General features: G+C 42.0%; 1 protein-coding gene across 3 annotated transcripts in view; it reads right to left on the bottom strand.

Moving 5' to 3' along the window:
- The window catches only part of pdlim5b (PDZ and LIM domain 5b), a 78,559-nt gene extending 74,531 nt beyond the window's left edge, over nt 1-4,028 (bottom strand). For all 3 annotated transcript variants that reach the window (XM_042080095.1, XM_042080096.1, XM_042080097.1), the window contains exon 1: nt 3,925-4,028. The gene's annotated coding sequence lies outside the window, so the exon portion shown is untranslated. The remainder of the gene's footprint in view (nt 1-3,924) is intronic.
- Nucleotides 4,029-6,755: the final 2,727 nt, after the last annotated feature.

The raw sequence follows: 6,755 nt of genomic DNA, 5'->3' as shown, positions 1-6,755 counted from the left end.
TGGGCCCTAGTCTGTTTACTGGTGTCCCAGCGGTCCACACGTACCAGAGGTCTCTAGACCGCTGGAATTGGCCACTACACCAGACACACTCACTTAACCCTTAAAGGAGTACCGTCACACCGGTGTGATGGGAATGTTGAGAAATTAACGTTCTAAAGAATATCTGGGTTCATTGAATTCAACATAGAATTTTAGAACCTTCAATTGTTGCGGAACTTAGAATGTTCAAAAACATACACCTTTAAGGGTTAAAGTAACCCATTTTAGTTTAGTTAGGTCAGAGAAATAATTATTTTCAAAGAGGCAAAGAACCACATTCTGTGATGACACCTGCTACACCGGCGAGGACTTTCAGTCAAATTCTAGATCGTCAAACCACCTTATCTATTCCACAAGATAGATAGATAGATAGATAGATACTTTATTGATCCCCAAGGGGAAATTCAAGATCAGTTAAGACAAACAAATATTGCAGAGCCAGCGATATCCTATAAGTAAGTGATGTAATGGTTACAAGACAAATCTGTACACATGTGTTAATGTGTTTGTAAATATTGTATACATAGTTTATCATTACTATTGTGAATTGTAACATACACCATCATGTTACTATTCACAATAGCAATGGTAAACTATGTGTGGCTTAATGTTTAATTTATTTTATTTAATTCATTTTTAACCCAGAAAAAATCAGGTTTATGATAAAAAAAATATCAGCTGATAACATTCAGTGACATCAGTGAAAGAGAAAATGGTCTGGGAGTGGATTTTTATGGGCAGCTTCATCACTTGCACACATCTGTCTGTCAAGCTCTGGTGATGGATGGTTTATCTGACCTCACTGTCGGGTAGGCCACTGCCCGCTCTCTCTGCTTCGTAAACAGTAATGACTGGGTTGGGTTGAACAAACCAACCATGATATTATGCCATGAAGAGCATTCTAAGGACCACTCTTAAGGAAAGTGTCCACTTTCAAACAGGTTTCTACTTTCGTATAAACTTTCATGTGGGTAGTTAAGTTTTGTATTCAAGGTATGTCTGTTTCAGGCTGAAATAATCAAACTTTCCTGAAATTCAATTAAAATGTGGTATTTTTGCACTTGTCTTCAATTGCCCAGGTGCAGCAAACTACACTCATTAGAAATATATATTTAATCATATATTTTGAGGTGCACAGACATACAGTATATTTGCGTAATTTGAAGTGCTTACCCTGATTGCGAAACTACCCATAACTGCAAGTCTGTGTGTGGGGTAGCTGTTACAAAAGACCATATGAATATGTTTTTCCTCTCTCTCTCTCTTGGAGCTTGTTAACATCATGGATACAGCCAAAAACTCATTTCTTTTCTTCAAGGTGCTTCCTATCTTCAATTTGTTTTTCTATCAACCATAACCACACTATTTCTCACAGACAAAGAAAAACAAAATGGATATTTATTTTTAAACACGCTGAAATGACCTTCACAACCTTTTGTTCATGACATCCACCAAGATGGCTACACTGTGTCTGTTGCTTGCATCCTGTTGCAGGGATAACCTCCAGAGAGAGCAGAGCTGGTCTAACGAGCTGCCTTTCATTCAAAGTAAACGTATTAACTTCTAAGGGCCCCTGCCTCAAAAACACACTTGAAAACAATGGCTTCAGGTGACTGCCTGTCACCATGCGCGTAATGGTCTCTCAGGCTGTGTGAAAACTGGCAAGTCTTCAGACTGCCCTGTCAACAGCGTCGGCCTCCCTGTGTGCAGGTTCACACTGGACCAAGCAGCAGAGCCGGACGGGAGACGCCAGAGGCACACCCATGGAAAGACTGGAATCCCTCCGAAAGTGTTAGCACTCAGTCAGCCAGTGGCATCCATGCCAGACAAGAACGAATGCCATGTTTCTCGCAAAAAAAGCGTGTGTGAGGCTGAATGCATTTGGCAGTGCCTGACTTTGACCGTCTGTATTGGATTTATGACCAAAGCCAAAAAACAAAACACAAATAGCAATGTGAAGTATGTCATGTTGGGACTACAACTGGATCAGGGGGAGGGTTGTCATGTTCCTATATCCTATTTTCACGGAAAAATGGTACTAATTATAGAGCCTGTAAATGGGTGCGGGTGATGACAGAAGTGAACTACCAGGAGTCTGGGCTGTAATTCCACATCCCCGTATGAATGACTGTTGGAAGAAGGACAGTTAGACCGTATGCAGCAGGACTGGAGCTCCGCGTCGATTCGGGAATTTTGACGAGTTTTCAGTATCGAAGCAGAAGTGGTCCGTGCTCTGACACGACTGAACTACTGACACTGTGTCACATATTTCACCAGGCTCATGTCTGCTTGACGTGTTTCGTTGTCAGTGTACACATAGCCTTTGTACAGAAGAGAAGAACACTCATGCTGATTCGCCGGCTTAATCCGCAACAAAAAAAAGTAAGCTCCCATCATTAGTCACGCAGGATTTTTGTTGTTTTTTTTTTGTTTTTTTAAACCAAAACTTAAAACACATCTACTGCAGCAAGACACATGCAAATAACGGGTTGTTCTGCAGTTAAAGGCATGTACCACTGCACTGAGTGAATCAACCCTGAAGGCACCCTGACATCCAAACCACAGCCCAGCCCTGTTGTACTAACTTCAGTGAGAACACCTGTTTGATGGGGCAAGGACGGCACCACAGGGCAAGGCGTGGAGTCAACACCTGGCCCTGACCCCCCGCTCCAATACTCTACGCACACGCACAAACGCGCACACACACACACACACACACACGCACGCATGCATGCACACACACACACACACACACACACACACACACACACAGCCGTCATGCAGACACAAACACAAACAGACACGGCAGTCATACAGACACACACAATCACACACATGCCCCAGCAATGCAGATCCTTCCAGTAGTACATTTTTGGCCAGGTAAACAAACAACTGATGCTCATGCAGATGCTCATGAAGCACCCCCCCCCCCATGCCTCTCCTGCCAGTTAACACATAAAATGGTAAAATGTGTAACTGCACTTCAACCAAGTTCTACAATGGCACTTACACATACTGTCATAACCTGTCACTTGCGTTGCCATTTCCATAGGTTAAATTCAGCCAACGCGCCACTTTAAACATGGTATACTGCCCAAACAATTTGACCTAGGTTAGGTCTATGCTACACACCAAAAAATCTGTCACATCTGCTCTGTCACCATAAATAAACTTTGAAAACTTGTGTCGCCAGTCGAAATGTCTTATAATAAACTATATACACACACACACACACACACACACGCACGCACACACACATTTACCTAGATTTGGTCAGGCCTACCTATCGCGTGACGCACAGACTGACAATGTCCACCACCAAACTCAACTGCATCGTCCGTCAGAACATTAGGTTACCTCATGTCTCTGCTTGCCTTGACACACCCGCCCCACCGACACTCGAGTAATCTCTTCAATGTATCGTGCATAGTAAAACTGAGCATTTAGTGCCTTATTACATATTTACAAACAACTAGCGACGATAACGAGTGATAACTGTATCCTCATACTGTCAACAAATTAATGTAACGGAATGTTTGAGTGAGCAAAGGAAAAAGTTGATATATTAAGACCCAAGTGATATTGTTTTTACGTTATAACCATAGGTTATAACTAGGCTATTTGGTTATTATCATTTTGGCTGCTAAAGGCAGCGGTGTGAGTTGTTACAATAGGCAACAAATGAGAGCGATTTACTGGCTATTTGATTGAAGTCAATGAACAGGTAATCACATGGATGGATCAACTTTACAACCTACTTAGTTTACAATTATTTCAGAAGTTATACATAGTTTATAAATATAATATTACGTTTGTCTGTCATACAATGTAACTTCTGGAATAGGTATTAACGTTCCATTTCCTGATAGCTGTCATTTTACCTACCTTAGAAAAAGTGTTGGTGAAGCCGTGTAAACGAGGAAGCTTGTGACCCAACGCTTAGCTGAGAACTGAGGAACGACAATTCGTACTTCCGCCTCAAACTCGTCTTTTCTCGCTGGCCGCGGGGAGGAGGGACACTTTCATTCGCGTCACTCGGGTTGATGGGCAGAGAGGGAATAAGCCCGGCCAAAATCACAGGAAAACTTTCTCAAAGCGTATGTGTGCACTGAAATATTGTTGTAATAAGTAAATGACCGTAACCTCTCCATGTTCTCATATACTTCATTTTGGCTATGTATAAGGAATAATGGCATGATATGTTTTTTTTTTCTTCTGGGTATGAGGTGATCTGGTAACCTGATGTCAGTGAGATGGGTAGGCTATGGCGTGTCACTGACAAGTGAACTTTGGTAAAAAAATAAATTAATGGAGGATCATCTAATCGCACAGAACACAAACCACAGAATTGTCTGAGTCTCGCAGGTGCAAAGGCCAGGAAACGCAGACGTGGGAATTTAAGCGTCACTGTGTGAAATCTGAAGAAAAAAACAAGACTGGGGAAACGGGAAAGCTGACTGGACGCTGAAGTCTATCCGTAGTAATTTACTGCAATTATTAGTTACATTGAAATCGTTTTGTGTGGTCTATATCAGATCAGATTGGCAGATCAGATTAGAGGGAAACTGTAATCAGACTCTGATATAGCACTCCCTAGTGGCGAAAGTTGGAAGCAAAATATCGAATCGTGCTTTATTTTTTAAAAGCTGAAGATATATTACCTAATATGCTCTATAATACGAGTGCATAATGGTAGCATTATCTGCAATACAGGGGCAAGAACCAATGAGCAAAATCCTGAACACGTGTTGAGAGGCGGTCTAAATACTCTCTAAAGTTATTCTTGCCTGTTGATGCTGTCTGTGATAAAATCACAAAACTATGCAGGAGGTGTGTCTATCTGAGGTGTCTGCCCGCTGTGATAATGAATTGACTGACTATGAAAGAGGTGGGGTGGGAAGAAATGACCAACACTCCAGCTCAAACTGCCCTTGTAGATGAGCTATATAAACTCCCCCCCCCCCCCCCCACACACACACACACACACACACACACAGTCTGGAGGCTTCCTTTCCTACCAACCACGCCCCACCCCACCTCAGTCTGTTTCTTTGAAAGGCCTGATCTCACAGTTATCTACACAGCACTGCTTATTATAGTGGCCACATTCTCCCTGGTTAAAGGTTGAAAGCAACTGAGCACTATAATGTACTTGTTTTGAATACAGTACACTCAGCACAGCATAGGCCCACCAAGTAAAACATAACATTGTTTATGGTCCTGTACTGCTCTCCAGTGGTAATAAACAGAACAACAGTATCACAGTAGGCTACAAGAATCCAGGGCCATTTTTCCTAAAAGGCAAAAGGATGTAAGGGTACTTTTTTCCAGGGAACTGATCAGGGTATTGGATTTGTTTGTGGCACCTGTATAACCATGGGTCCTTAGGGGTCCTTAGGGGTTAAGTAGACGTGTGACCGCGCATATCCCTTTTTACCATTTTTGGATGGGTGCTGGATAAGAGGAATGACTCCAAAAGTAATGTAAAAGAGAGTGATCCGCACACCATATAGCTCCCTTGAAAGGTTTTTATTTTATTTTGTGTGCAACGTTTTGAGCCCCTGGCTTTTCCTTAGGCTACCCTATATGGCCTGAAGAAGAGCAGCAGCTCTGTGGAGGAGGGGGACTTGGACATGGCGAACCAGTTGAACCACTTCTACAACAGGTTTGACTGCCCTGCTCCAGCTCCAATGGCTGTGGTCTGTCCACCACCCCCGACTCTGGCAGCCTTGACAGGGACATTAAGGAGGTGGTCATCCTTACCTTACCTTACTATGCACAGAGAATCACACAGGCTCAGTCCCTGCCTCAGTCATTGCAAGCGCCTCTTGATTGATTAATCACCCACTATGTGGATACTGTTTTTAGAATTGATTTAGATTAAGTGTTTGTTAGTTTAATTTGTATTTTGGTATATTTAGTGTATTCTTTATCTTCTACTGTCCGTATTGCTTAGTTGTGTTTTTTATTACTTTTTTGGGGGCCAAGCAGCGAAGCTGCGAAGGCACCCATTGTTTTTCTATTTGTTCTTATTATTGGGGGCCAAGCAGCGAAGCTGCGCGGCAACCCCTAGTGATTCTACCTTTTCTTATTAGGGGTCCGAGCAGCGTAGCTGCAGGACCCCTATTGTTTCTGTACCGTTCATTTTAAGCCAAAATTCTGTAAAAGTCATACTGCTGCCTAAACCGTAACTCCAAAACTCTTCAAATTTTCAGGTATGGTTACCAGTACCCCCCTCTGCCCATAACCCAAAATTTGGGGTACTGCACCCAAAGGTGGCGCTGTTGGAAAAAAAAGTTAATTATGCTAATTTCTCCTTACCAGATTGACCTAGACTCAAAATTCTTTCATAATATTAATCTCTAAACTCAGATGCATCTTTTTGGCCCTGGTCTTATGGTCTAAAAATGTTTATTTTTGACACAATTTCATGGAAAAGCCAAACATTATAAAAAGTTTCACACTCTTCAAAAATAATCAAATCTTCACCAAAATTCTCACAGACAATGTTTAGACCAAGCCTCACAAAAGTTATGGATCAGAATTTTGATATTTTGTTCCATTTCAGAGATATAGGCCAATAAAGTTAGACCACTTAGGCCATTTTTCCTAGATCACCTATATTCCTATAAACCGTAAGTCCTAGAAACTTCACATTTTCAAGTATTGTTACCAGTACCCCCCACTACCCATAACCCAAAATTTGAGGTACTGCA

Source organism: Alosa sapidissima, chromosome 23 (genome assembly GCF_018492685.1).
Source record: "Alosa sapidissima isolate fAloSap1 chromosome 23, fAloSap1.pri, whole genome shotgun sequence".
In the NCBI taxonomy this organism is placed as follows: domain Eukaryota; kingdom Metazoa; phylum Chordata; class Actinopteri; order Clupeiformes; family Clupeidae; genus Alosa; species Alosa sapidissima.
This window is presented reverse-complemented; position numbering and strand designations above follow the sequence as displayed.